The 15,178-nt window shown below is 42.7% G+C and overlaps 1 protein-coding gene across 6 annotated transcripts in view; it reads left to right on the plus strand.

Moving 5' to 3' along the window:
* The window catches only part of Nrg (Neuroglian), a 434,360-nt gene that overhangs the window by 250,422 nt on the left and 168,760 nt on the right, over positions 1-15,178 (plus strand). For 2 of the 6 annotated variants that reach the window (XM_070088294.1, XM_070088292.1), the window contains one exon: positions 1,392-1,433. The exons of the other annotated variants lie outside the window; for them this stretch is intronic. The gene's annotated coding sequence lies outside the window, so the exon portion shown is untranslated. The remainder of the gene's footprint in view (positions 1-1,391; positions 1,434-15,178) is intronic. 6 annotated transcript variants of the gene reach the window in all.

The raw sequence follows: 15,178 nt of genomic DNA on the forward strand, positions 1-15,178 counted from the left end.
TGACAAGCTTGTATTTGCTTGGTTGTGCCTGCAAGGGCCGATTATAGCTCCTGGGTCAGGCTCATAAATATCAACAAGCTTTACTACTGTTCGATCTCAGGGACTGAATATATTTGTAGATGAATGGTTCAGAGAACCGACATGTTGATAAATTAGACACATGTGCAACTCTTGGGTATCTTTATTGAGGAAACGTTTCGCCACACAGTGGCTTCATCAGTCCATACAAAGGAGAATCTTGAAGAACAGGAGGAGAATGAGGTAATCAGTCCCTCAACCTTGAGTCGATGTGGTCAGTCCATCAATCTTGAATAGAATTCTATTCAAGATTGATGGACTGACCACATCGACTCAAGGTTGAGGGACTGATTACCTCATTCTCCTCCTGTTCTTCAAGATTCTCCTTTGTATGGACTGATGAAGCCACTGTGTGGCGAAACGTTTCCTCAATAAAAATACCCAAGAGTTGCACATGTGTCTAATTTATCAACTGAATATATTCTTGAATTTGTTTGTTACCCGAGGTTTACCTGGAGTAACTATTGTTACCCGAGGTTTACCTGGAGTAACTATTGTTACCCGAGGTTTACCTGGAGTAACTATTGTTACCCGAGGTTTACCTGGAGTAACTATTCCAGGGAGGGGTCACTGATGCCGGTACCTGGTCCTAGACTAGGTCTTCTTCTATCCTTGCCGGTTTATGGTAACTGATCCACGATAATCATATACGACACCCTGTTTTGTAGTAAGTAATTGTTGATTAACTTTTAATTGTGTGGAGAGTAAGAATTTTTTTCTGGTTATTGATTTTTTTTCTTGCTATTGTGATACTGTCACTGTGATGATCCTTGAATTCGAGATCTGTGACTAAGGAGGAAACTGGACGAGTTTATCAAATTAGTGCCTGACCAGCCGGACTCTGGTTCATACGTTGGACTGCATGCCGCCAGCAGTAGCAGCTTGGTCGATCAGGCCTTAATCCTCAGTGAGGGCTGGCCGTGAGGGGCGCTGAACCCGAAAAAGTTCTTCAGATACCGATACTCGGTTTTAAGCCGACACGCAGCGATACTTTGGCTCACTCTCCCGTACCTCTGACATTATCACTACTAAGCACTTCACATTAATCATCCACTCTGTTGAGTGGTTTGAGTTTGCTCGATATTCCTTTCCCGTTTTTTATTTCGTTATATTTTCCATTGCAAAGTGAAATTTGTTTTCATCGAACATCTTATTGTTTTCTGGGGATCTCTGGAAAACCTTATTTATATCAGCTTCAAAATTTGCTTTCTCAAAGGAATCAACTCTAGTTAAAATTCTCGTGTAATTCACTATTTTATTAATATATAATCTCTCTACCTAGAATGTGAATTTATTAGTTATCTCTTTCACAGGTACGTCACTGGTGCTCGTGAGTGTGCATTGTTGGCAGAGAGGTAAGGCGTGCATGATCAGAGTACTTGGCTTGTATGTTTTGATACACCTTTGAAAAGTTTTGATTGTTTCCCTACTCCCCCAAGCCAGCCCTGGAAAAGACTTGTTTGACCTCTTATAGAGGTTATGCCTGTACATGCTTGAGCCTTAATTCCCACCTCACAGACTACCCGCTCCATTGGCATGGTCTTCCTACCTGAAGACTACCTTGGAGAGTGTTCCAAGGCTCAACGCCTTCGCGGCCCGGTCCATGACTAGGCCTCCAGGTGGATCAGAGTATGTTCAACCACTGTTACTGCTGGCCGCATGCAGTCCGACGTACGAACAGTAGCCCTTCTGGACAAGAACTGACTTTTGGAGCCTATCCAGTTCCCTTTTGAAGACAGCTGGGGTTCTATTGGTAATCCTCCCTATGAATGATGGGAAGATGCTGAACAGTCTTGGGCCTCTTAAACTTACTGTGATCTCTGTGTGTACACAAGGCACCCCTGCTTTTCATTTAGGGTATATTGCACCGTCTGCCGAGCCTTTTGCTTTTGTAGGGATAGATTTTTGTGTGTAGATTTGGAACCAGTCCCTCTAGGATTTTCCAGATGTTAATTATGATTCGTCTCTCTTGCCTGTGTTTCAAGGGACTTCAAGCGTTCTCAGTAATTTAGGTGCTTAACAGAACTTATACGTGCAGTGAAAGTTTTCAGTATATTCTCTAAATCAGCATACCTTGTTTTGAAGGTTCTCATTATCCATCCTGTTATTTTCCCCGTAATTGTGATAATGACTGCTATGATCCTTGAAGATGAGATCCTCTGACATTATCAGTCGTAAGTCTTTCACGTTAGTTTTTTGCTTAATTGTGTGGTTAGAAAATGTTTTATACTTCGTTCTAGCTTATATTCCACAAGCTTTCCTCATTGAACATGGTTTCCTGCGGCCCACATGATTGTTATCTGCTTGAAAATTGTGTCTCGGGAGCGCGAAACACACTATTACTAATTGTAATTACCAGTAGTGGGCAGATGATTACTCTCAATACTTCTAAAAGTCCAACTCCTTCAAATAAATTTAGGCATGATTTCATACTGTGTAGCATGTTACACACACACACACACACACACACACACACACACACACACACACACACACACACACACACACACACACACACACACACACACACACAAACACACACACACACACTTTAAAAAAAAATTCTCTTCAAGTATTTTCATTTACATTATATGAAAGTAGTGGTAGTAACAGTGATAAATTCATTCGCTACATCTTTTTTTCTGTGAGATTTTCATGCCAATTTCTCAGTGTCGTGGTACTGCACGTCACCCTCTTTGTTTTCTGCTGGTAGTGTGGCCACTGTAGTGTGAGAGGAGAGAGTCGTCTGCTGTACTGACCTGTCTCCTCTTGTGTAGACAGCCGTAGTGGTGGTAGCTCGGTAGTTATATTCTTGTTAGATATCCTAAGTACAAGCCTCAGTATCATCGTGTATTCATCATCCCATTCCGTTAGTTTCCTCTCTTTGACTTTTTATCTTTCATTCATTCATTCTTCCGAATATATCAGGTTAGTCACTTAAATGTTACTTTCTTTTGTGTGTACCGGATCATTTACTTGAATGCTTCGGGTATATCAGGCCAGTTACTGTACTGTAGTAGTGACAGCAGAAAAAGGAAGGTAAGTTATTTAGGCTTCCAATCTCAGCGTTCACATTATCTAGATTAACCCGAACCACCGGATTTCTGATAGTGTAATCCGGGCTTGGTTCTGGAGGAGGATAATTGAACGTTTCCGTGTCTAGGATTATGAAACTCATTTGGTTGGTTAGGCGGACGCCAAGTGTTTACGCTCTAGTTGTGTTTCCATATTGCCAAGGTCGACTCGTGGCTCCTGGCCCAGCCTCTTAATTACTGTCGAGCTGCAATAATTCATACTCATGGTATTTGCCTTCCACTGCATCTAGTAAATTACATTTGCCACTATCCGACTGAAAACTAAACGACGTCCCTCTGTAGCCCATCTACTTATTTTCTTCACATCTCAGACAGCTTGTTCTTCATCTATGTATGTCATGACCATGTCACACTGTTTCCTTTTTAGATGCTGTTTGGTTTCCTAAGTCTCGTCGTATAATCTGCATTCTGGTAATAATCTCGTTGCTAACTCTTAGATGTTTTCCAGTTTGCAAATTTAACTAGATGAAGGTTCCTTGCTGGTGCATCATACTCAAAGATGGGCCTAATGTAAGTTGTGTATAAAGTCATAAATTAAAGTTTCTGAAGGTATTAAATTACATCGCTTTGCATGTCTCTTGAAATATATGATTAACATATACTTCAGGGGATGTGCTTTGTTCATTCCTTACTTCCGCATATTTTTTTCCCATGTGCGTTGTTTGTACAGCCTCACACCTCCCATACTATTATCTGTCCATTCTCTCACTCCGCGAAACGGTCGCAGACCAACCAAGCTGTTGGTGTTAGCCATACGCAATCCACCATATTCACTACAATTCTTCTAATCGGGAACTGGTTTGCGGAAATTGCCAAGTTCCTTTTCTGACGATTGCGTGGGATATATCTTTGATATACCTTTATTGAGTTTTGTGAGATTTTTTTTTTTTACTCCTGGAGCCCGGCCTTGTTCCAGGCTCATCTGTTGCTTGCCTGGTCAATCAGACTGTTGCTGCTGGCGACCCACTGGACCACATACTCATCATACTGACAAAAGAGTATTATCATTGGCTTTGCATCTCAGTGTTATGAAGGTTCTAGCTATCCAGTTTCTTATTTTCCTCGTGGTTGTGATCATGACATTTTTGTGACCCTTGAAAGTGAAACTTTCTGACATTCACTCCCAGTCCCTCGTGTGTATTTTTCGCTCTACTGAGTGCTATAAGTCTCTCTCTCTCACACACACACACACACACACACACACACACACACACACACACACACACACACACACACACACACACACACACACACACATATATATATATATATATATATATATATATATATATATATATATATATATATATATATAAACACTGATCTCTGGCTCGAACCTACGAACCTTGGAACAAGGTACGCAGTGGTTTACCAATCTACCCACACTGGACCAATACCTTGGAGTCCAGCTTGCGAATTCCTTGCATTGTTAATATCTCTAGTAAGGCTGATGCATGCAGGGGATGAGATGAAAAGCTGTAAGCCTTCTCCCTGAAAGCTGGCTGCCTTGGATCAAAGTCTAGCGCAAGCTGGACTCCAAGGTATTGGTCCAGTGTGGGTAGATTGGTAAAGCATTGTGTACCTTGTTCCAAGGTTCGTAGGTTCGAGTCTCCTTCAGCCAGAGATCAGTGTTTATATATATATATATATATTTATATATATATATATATATATATATATATATATATATATATATATATATATATTGTAACCACGAACGAGTGGTATTGATCAGTAACACTGCACTAGCCAAGGACTCGAACCCATGTTGTACTGGCCCGCCTTATGGTGAGTGAGAACCACATGACGCTTTAACCCACAGAACCACCAAATCCTACGAGAATGGCGATATATATATATATATATATATATATATATATATATATATATATATATATATATATATATATATATATATATATAATCACAAAATACATATTTTTGTGTAATGGGTCCCACCTCTAGTGCTAGTCAAGAGAACTCATTGTCTCGATATAAATAAAATGGCTTCGAGGAAGGCATTTATATATACGGTATATCTGTCCTCTCACCTTTCTTCCTCTCCCACCCACTTCCCCTTCTTATGATTAACATTCTCCGCCTCTTATTGGTATCCTTATCCTTTGTTTTTCCATCTACTCATCCATCAGCGCATGTATGAAATATTTCCGGGAAATTCCTAAATATGTTTAAGAAAGCGTACAAGTTCGAGTAGGAGTTCCCTGGTGAGACTGTAGATGCTGATGTCTCTGGACCTGAAGCTGTAATTACCTGCTTGATCAGATAGAATTAATGGAGGGAGTAGAAAACAGTCAGAGATACTGCATATCCTCGCTGCATATCTCCCTTTTCCATTTTCGGCTTCCGTTCATTTTCTCTCTCCTACCACACCCTCCTTCCCTTCCCAGTCACGTGTTCCCCTCGGCTTTTGTGAGTATTGATCTATGATGCCCTTATGCCCCTACATAGCACGTGTCTGGTATCCCTACATTCACTTTCTGCCCTATCCTCCCCGCTCTTCCCTCTTCCCCCCCGTACCATCACCATTGCCCTTGCTTTGTCATTGATAAAATGATTTTAATAAAAAAATAAATTACATGTTCAATTGCAGTACTGATAATCCGCATACAAGTGTATTATATAATTAATTTGTATTCAGAGGTCAGTGGCTGTTACGATAATAGTTATTACAGTGTCTCAAAAGGAATTAATTCCATCTACCACTCTCCCCCGTCCTCACCTTCAAAGAGTTTCGAGAGTTTTTCTACTCCCGCAGTCCAGCCTTGAACCAGGCTTATCTGGTGCTTGCCTGATCAACCAGACTGTTGCTGCAGGCAACCCTCTGGCCTTCCACATTCATCCCAGCCTGGTTGATCCGGCACTTGACAGAGTACACTACATGTTCAATTTCCTCTTGTTCCGGTAGTGCTACCGATGTCCTATGGCGACGTTTTAACATTCTGGTCCCAATATGTTGATACTGTGCCCACGGCGTCCCTGCTTTTCCCTGGGCTTGTTTTGCATTTCCTGCCATATATCTCACTCCAGTTTGTTATGGTAGTGTGCGGATTTGGAACCAGACTCTCAAGTGCTTCCCACGTATATATTATGATGTGTCTCGCTCTCCTCCGCTCCAGCGAGTACGTAGGGCTTTTAGGCGTTCCTGGCAATGTAAATGATTTATTGGCTCTGTTCGACCGTAATTGATCCCTGTATGTGTTCCAGTTCTCTCTCGTTTGCCCTGAAGGAAGCCATCAACAGTGAGCAATACTTCAAGCGAGAGAACACAAATAATTTGAGGTATCACCATTTGCATTATTTTCCTTGTTTTGAAAGTATTCATTATTAACCCTCTCATTTTCCTGGCTTTGTGATATTTGCCTTATTGTGGTCTTTGAAAGAAAGGTCATCTGACATTATTACACCGAAGTCCTTTACATGTTCCTTTCTTTCTATTTGATGATCTTGCGTTTTGTACTCTGCCTATTTCGAGTTCTTCGTTCTTTCCATATGTAAACAGAGCTTGTCACCATTAAACGCCATGTTATTCTCTGCTGCCCATTGGAAGACTGTGTCTGTCTTGCAATTTTTCCACGTCTTCTTCAGAGATGATTTTCATGCTTATTTTGGTATTGTCTGCAGATGATGATACGAAACCGTGGCGAATGTTTTTATTTATGTCCGCTATGAAGATACAAAGAGTAAAAGGACCAAGACCGTCTTACCTGGAGTCTACCAGGAGGTTTCGGGGGTCAACGCCCCCGCGACCTAATCCTCGACCAGGCCTCCCGGTGGATCAGGGACTGCTCAACCAGGCTTTTACTGCTGGCCGCACGTAATTCAACGTACGAGCCATAGCTCCGTTGATCGGGTACTGACTGTAGGTATCTGTCCAGTTCCCTTTTGAATGCAGCCAAAGGTCTATTGGTAATTCCCCTTATGCATGATAGGATGTTGAACAGTCTTGTGCCTCTGACACTTCATTGTGTGCAGTACTGAGGATTTTACATTGCTAATGTTTATTACTACCATATCCACCCCCCTCCCCCTCCACTCTCCCATCCTCCACCTCCACTCCTCCCTCCCTCCATGAGTAACGGAAAGCGCAGCTGGTGGCAAGATAGACATGAGTTGAGGAGCAGGTGGCCACAGCTGCTCTCTACCTCTTCTTCCTCTTCCTTCTCACTGTTGATGTATCATATTTTGTTAAAGGAAATCCTTCTCTCCCCCATCCTCTTTACTCTCTCTCTCTCCCATCCGCTTCCTTCTCCCTTCCATCCTCTATTTTCCCCGCCATCCTCTTTATTTACCCCTCCATCCCCTATATTCTCCCCACCATCCGCTTCCAGCTACCTCTATCCCTTTCCTTCTCCCCTATCTGGAGTCTACCTGGAGATTACTCCGGAGATCAACGCCCCCGCGGCCCGGTCCACGACCAGGCCTCCTGGTGGATCAGGGCCTGATCAACCAGGCTGTTACTGCTGGCCGCACGCAGTCCAATGTATGAACCACAGCCCGGCTGATCCGGTGCTGACTTTAGGTATCTGTCCAGCTCTCTCTTGAAGGCAGCCAGGGGTTTATTGGTAATTCCCCTTATACCTTTGATATACCTTTGAAGAATTTCGAGAGTATATCTACTCTCTGAGCCCGGCCATGGGCCAGGCTCGTCTAGTGCTCGCCTGGTCAACCAGGCTGCTGCTGGAGGCCCGCTGCCCCACATATCCATCACAGCCTGGTTGATCTGGCACCTGATGAAGATACTTGTCTAGTTTCCTCTTGAAGGCTTCAACACTTGTTCCAGCAGTGTTTCTGATATCTTCTGGTAAGATGTTGAAAAGTCTGGGACCCCGGATGTTGATACAGTGTTCCCTTATTCCCCACCGCGCCCCTGCTCCTCACTGTGTTTATTTTACACTTCCTCCCATACCTCTCACTCCAGTATGTTGTTATGGCAGTGTGCAGATTTGGGACCATGCCCTTGAGTACCTTCCAGGTATATATTATCATGTACCTCTCTCTCCTCCGCTCCAATGAGTACATGTTCAAGACTTGCAGGCATTCATAGTAGTTTAGGTGCTTTACTGGCGGGAGGCTGTTGAACAGTCTTGGGCCTCAGACACTTACGGTGTTTTCTCATAGTGTACCAATGGCGCCCCTACTTTTAATTGGGGGTATTTTGCATCGCCTGCCCAGTCTTTTACTTTCGTAGGGAGTGATTTCTGTGTGCAGATTTGGGACCATTCCTTCCAGGATATTCCAAGTGTAGATTATGATATATCTCTCCCTCCTGCATTCCAACGAGTACAAGTCAAGTGCTACCAAGCGTTCCCAGTAGTTAAGGTGCTTGACAGAACTTATACATGCAGTAAAGGATCTCTGTACACTCTCTAGATCTGCGATTTCACCTGCTTTGAATGGAGATGTTAATGTACAGCAGTATTCCAGCCTAGAGAGAACAAGTGATTTGAAAAGGATCATCATTGGCTTGGCATCTCTCGTTTTGAACGTTCTCATTATCCATCGTATCATATTCTTTGCACTTGTGATCGTGGCACTGTTGTGATCCTACTCCCAGGTTCCTTACATTATTTTTTCCGCCCTATTGTATGGCCAGAGTTTGTAGTATATTATGTTCTAGTTATTATCTCCTCCAGTTTTCCATAACGGAGTAGTTGGAATTTGTCCTCATTGAACATCATATTGTTCTCTGTTGCCCACTGGAAAACTTTGTTTATATCTTCTTGGAGGTTAACCGTGTCCTCAATAGATGACAGCCTCATGCAGATCCTAGTATCGTTTGCAAAGGATGATACGGCGCTGTGAGTTACATCTCTGTCTATGTCTGATATGAGGATGAGGAACAGGATGGGAGCGAGTACTGTGCCTTGTGGAACAGAGGTCTTCACTATGGCAGCCTCCGATTTAACTCTGTTGACCCACTACTCTTTGTGTTCGATTGGTTAGGAAGTTGAAGATCCATCTCCCCACTTTGCCAGTTATTCATTTTGTGCGCTATTACATCATGATCGCACATGTCAAACACTTTTGCAAAGTCTGTGTATATTACATCTGCATTCTGATTTTCTTCCTTCTCATTGTCTCTCATCTCGTCATTATTGCCACCGGAAGGAAAATGATAAACTGAAATAATTAAAACTTAAAAAAAAAATGATGAGCCAATGATAATGTAAGTGACTTGTTCTCGCCAGGCTGGAAAACTGCTGTACACTGACGAATCCCCTTGTGGCGACCCCCTTCAAGGGAGACGCTGGCTGAGCTGGTAAACCTAGAGAGACAACTTTCACTACTCGTATACACAGAGTCAAGCTTCTGAACTACTGGGAACGCTTGAAGTCACTTCAACTGAATTCCTTGGAATGTAGGCAAGCATGGTACATAATATATTTACACCTTGAAAATCCTGGAGCGATTGGTTCCAAACCTAAATACTCAGCGTAGAGTGCAAAATACCTCCACTAAAAAGCAGGGACGCGACAAGTACTCGTAATTAAAGAGAGAACTCGATGAGTGTTAGAGGCCCCCGACTCTTCATCACCCTCCCACGCTTACAAGGAATTACCAACAGACCTCTGGCGGTCTTCAAGAGGGAACTGGACAAGTTGCTAAAGTCAGCTCCTAGCCAGTCGGGCTGTGGTTCATACGTTGGACTGCGTACTGCCCGCGGTACCAGCATGGTTGATCATGCTTTGATTCTCCGGGAGTCAGGTCTGGGATCGGGTCGCTGGCGTTGACCCCGGAAACGTCATTCAAATATCGTTCAGATATAATTATAATTATTATTATTACTGTTGCTGTTATTTTATGAGTTAGAGGTAAATCTGATAGGGTCGTACAACGCTTGGAGATTATGAGATAATCAGGTTTTATCCAAGAACGGGAATAGTACTTCCAGTGCCTTCGATCAAGATACCTTTACAGGCGTCACGGCTCCCCTTAACATGAAAGGTGATTTTCCTATAACTTCCTAAAAAATTCTTTGACACTTGTGAAATACCTTTGAGAGTCAAGTTACTCCCATGAGCCAAGCTTGTCTGGCGCTTGCTTGTTCAACTAGGCTGTTATTGTTGTTGGCCCGCTGGCCCACATATCCATTAAGAAAATGGAATACATTAGCGAAAAGTAGATGGGTAAGACGTATGTGCAACACTTGGCTATCTTTATTGTTGAAACGTTTTGCCTAGACAGTAGGCTTCTTCGATTGTTCCAGACCGTGGAGCTGAACTCTTCCAGAAGCTTAGGGACTAACCAGCTCAAGAACTCCTTCAAGGTTGAGGGACTTTACTTCTCCACTACTCCTGTCTCTATATTTATTCTCCTCTGTACTTGACTGAAGAAGCCTGGAGCATACTATGTGGGCGAAGCGATTCCAGAATAAAGATACCCAAATGTTGCACAAGTCTCATATATTTTCCATGTATATATATGATCATGTATCTTTCCCCCAATCCCTGAGCCAGAGGTACAATACAGAGACGTGTAACAGGTATGGTAGTGGTGGTGGACTCACAAATGCCAAAAAACAATCACTTTGCGTCTGTATAGGTTAGCTTATTAGAAACATGTATATGACAGTAGGCTGGTATGGTGATAATAATAATAATAGTAAGAGGAGGACGAAGAAAATAGTAAGGAATAGTCGGCCGCATTACCCTCCACATCAAACCTGCTCATGTTGTTTGATGTAAAGAGTAATGCAGAATCTACAAAAAATTATATAGTATGCATGTACATTATACAGTCACCGTGAACTTCTCTTGGACTGTGTGCTGCTATACAAATGCCCTAACTAGTCAGAAAAGCATCCTAATCTGGTCCAGGATCGACGCACTGGGACGGTGACCACCGAAACATCAGCAGCTTCGTAGTCGTTTGAAAAAAAAAAGGTAAATGTTAGGACCAAGAAATGTGGTATGAATCTATGATTATGAAACAACGCTTTCGCGCAAGCTGCTCTGCTTTCCACATAAAAACTTTGAGAGTCAAGTTACAGTGGTGTTCAAGTTGATGGTACCATATAAAGTACCAGTCATAGTGTCTACAGCCCTATCCTGTTTGTATCCCATTCACCATCATTGTTATTACTCCTTCCCCTCCCTTGCCACACCCACATACCACATCTATTTCCTTTTTCTATCTGTTGTCAGTGTCGGGGTCATCGTCCCCAGCGGCCCCGAGACCAGTTAATGGCTTAATAAATCAGACTGTTGGTTCGATCAGCACGCACTTCACGTTGGCACCACAGCTCACCTGATATCAGGAACTGACTGGAATGTAAGACAGCTAGGTGTCGGTTGGTAATAATCTGGTTGCGTTGCTAAACTCGGATTTCTTGGGCGAGCCTAAAATTTTATGATTCATAATTGTTTTCGCAGAATCTGAGCCTTTTTAGGTGTCTAAATTGATGATTCACTGGGTGCCACTCTGTCACCCTTGAGGAATTTGAAACGACGAAGATGGCTGCCAAAGTGGTCGTGAATCATCTGTGAATTAATCAAATCATGGAACGGGTGGGGTTTGAACCCGCGTCAAGTCGTTATTGCAATATCATGAGTCATCTGTGAATTAATTGAGTCGTCAGCATGAATCTTGATTATTTTAATTAATAGGTTTCCATTTTTTAGATCAAAAAGATAATTTTTTATGTTGTGATCATGCTTGGACAAGTCAGTTTGTGAGAATGCAAGATAGCTACCCATTTAATTCATCTTATCAGTAAGCCGATGAGATAGGATTTGCTTCAAATCTTGACATTTCAAATAAAAGGTTTATTATCCTGATACTGGTGGCGCAGTAGTGTTAAATAACCGTCATGGATGTCTACAGTTGATATTCTCACAGTCTGGGTTACTTTTCATCTAATTACTAGACAAGTCATTGATCAACCGGGCTGTGGTACTTACGTTAGACTTCGTGCGGCTGGTACTAACAGCTTGGATGATCATTTCACCCACCGGGAGGCCTGATCTGGGATCGGGCCGCGGGGGCCCGGACCCTCGGAACACGCTTCAAGTAGATTACCTGTTTGTAATCTTTTCGTAATGCCTTGTGTTCATATAATATAAACGTTAGGTATCTTATGGCTGCAGCAGGCACAACCTCTCCGTCCCCATTGTGGCTTTCAAGTACCGCGTGGTCCTTTGTAATTATAATCAGTTTCCTGTTTAAATTTGCAAGGGTCGAAACCCTCCTGGAAGATGAAAGTTCCGAAATTAATTAGGTAGAATAGAAACAAACGCTGAGATTATTATAGCAATTTTTATGCGCATTCACATATTTTTTAACACTGGCCATTTCTCACCAAGGCAGGGTGACCCGAAGATGAAGAAACGCTGTAATCATCATTCACTATTATTATTATTATTATTATTATTATTATTATTATTATTATTATTGAGTACAAGATGTTGAATCCGTGGGAATCACTTAACACTTAGAGAATAATGATAAAACAGTGACATTATTTGACGTGGAGTCTTCCTCCCCGGAGTCGATTTTGGGGGCAACCATCTCCTGGTGCCAAACCAGGCCTTCCTGTGGATGGCCTGATCAACAAGACTGTTGGCTCTGGCCAACAGTCCAGTGGATGCACCACAGCCCAGCTGATCAGGCACTGACTAGAGAAGCTTGTCCAGTTTCTTCTTGAAAACAGTCAAGGGTCTTTTGGTAATCCCACTTACATATGAAGGGATAACGTTGAAAAAGTCTTGGTCCATTCACACTTTAGTGAGTTTTCCGCTAGTGCTCCTACTTCACCCTTTGCGTGTTAATGGGAATATTTTGTAGCCTCTGCCAAGCCTCTTACTTTCATGGGAAACGATTTGTGTGAGAAGATTAAGGCCCAGTCATTCCCCCCAAACAAATCCAGGCGCAGATTATAATGTACCCCTCTCGCCTGCATTCCAAGTAGTACAGATCGAGGGATATGATAATTCCCCTTATGTATGAAGGGAGTCTGTTGAAAAGTCTAGTTTCCTTCAGACTTAATGTATTTCTCTTGGCGAGGCTTGGTCATGGACCGGGCCACGGGGGCATTGACCCCCGGAGCACCATCCAGGTATATTCATGGTACCTCTACTTTTCATTGGGACATTTTGCGCCCTCTGTCAAGCGTCTTGCTATCATACCGAATTATTTTTATGTGCAGCTTTTGGACCAGTCACTCTAGAAAGGTATAAATTATGATCCCTCTTTTTCGGGTAGTGGTAAGTATATTATTGCTGTTCTCACTTATTTGACGTTGCTTCTGGTTGCCGTGCTCTCTCAGGAACCGAGATGGTTGGAAATAAATGGTATCAAATACCGACACAGTGGAAATATAAACACATATGCAGTATAATGTGATCCTTTATTGACAACGTTTCACCCACACAGTGGGCTTTTTCAAGTCACACACAGATCTACCTGGGGTGGAAGGTACGGGAGTATTTATAGTCATGTTCAGAATGTTGAGGTCAGGTGGAGAATGCTGCATCTGATGATCTACCGGGTGGAGTTGTAGAGTCTTGGGTAGCTTGGCAGGGGTATTGGACAAGTTGTGAGTAGACCTTCTGCAGTGTTCTATGTTCTTATGTGGGATAGCGATGAAGAAGTTTCTTGGCGAGTGGTTCAGCTATGTTATAGAAGCCGTTGTTCTGGTTGAAATTGTTGGTTATAGAGATAAGCGATGATTCCAGGATTCTTCGGTATTGAGTGTTGTCTTCTGTGGCGATAAGTTTTGAGTTTCTGTAGTTAATTAAATGTGTGAATTGCGATGTTGTACACAGGCATTCCTTGTATCGTCAGTCCTGCTTGCATATTGGTGTTCTGAAATACGTGTTTGGAGGTCTCTTGATGTTTCGCCCACATATAATTTGTTGCAGTCATTACAAGGGATTATGTATACCCCTGCAGAGGATGGAGGCTTGTCCTGTCTACTACTGGTGATGTCCTTGATGGTCGTGGTTGTGGAGGTAGATACTTGGAATGATGTATTGGAAAAGATGTTGGAAACATGTTTGGCAATGGAGTTGGTGGGGAGGACTATGTATCTCTTCTCGGCAGTGTCTTCTCTGGATGTGTTGAAGATGTTTAATGCCCGCCGTCTGCAGTCTCTGATGAAGTGACGAGGATAGTGGAGTTTAGAAAATACTTGTTCAATTATAGTGCATTCTTCCTCAAGGAACTCATTGCTGCAGATTCTGAGTGCACGCAGGAAGAAGCCTATAATTACACCACGTTTGGTTTTGGTGTCGTGGTGAGAGTAGAAGTGGAGAAGATCGTTTTGGTTAGTGGGTTTTCGATAGACTGTGTGTGACTTGAAAAAGCCCACTGTGTGGGTGAAACGTTGTCAATAAAGGATCACATTATACTGCATTTGTGTTTATATTTCAGCCGAGATGGTTATTGAATGCTGTACATTTATTTCAGAAGATTAGAAAGGTTTGTTACCTGTAAATAACATTTCTCGACCTCTGTGGACTACAATATGCAAAACAACCACTGTAAAAAAATAGTGAAATTCTTAGCGCTTTCTCACATTATCACGGACCTGATAATGTGATAAATCATAAAAGCGCTTGGAATTTCCCTATTTTTCAGTGGTTGTTTTGAGCATATTCGTTTATTCTTCCTATTTTCCTACCATGGGATGTGCTGCGATATCTCTCTCCCTCCCTGATGTCCCTGAAGCTACCCCGGTCGTTGGTTACCCTTGGTAAAGTTGCTAGACCAGAATCTTGGATTTTCCTTTCAACAAGATTGGGAACTCGAGATCAGTCAGTGGTGGGCGGGATTCAATCACCTGCAGGTGATGCAGCAGGAGCGGCGGCGGCGAGGATGACATCTGTAGAATTGCACAATGTGTCTTTTGAATCAGCCAATAAGACTGAGTGGTGAGTAGCAGCGGTGGGGAAGGTCAGTAGTGTGGTTGTGTGTGGAAGACCAGAGGGATTTGGAGGGCAGCAACATCATCTCTGGCTCTACATCTGTCATAGTCTATAGTCATA

The sequence above is a fragment of the Cherax quadricarinatus genome, chromosome 24 (genome assembly GCF_038502225.1).
Source record: "Cherax quadricarinatus isolate ZL_2023a chromosome 24, ASM3850222v1, whole genome shotgun sequence".
NCBI classification, from domain to species: domain Eukaryota; kingdom Metazoa; phylum Arthropoda; class Malacostraca; order Decapoda; family Parastacidae; genus Cherax; species Cherax quadricarinatus.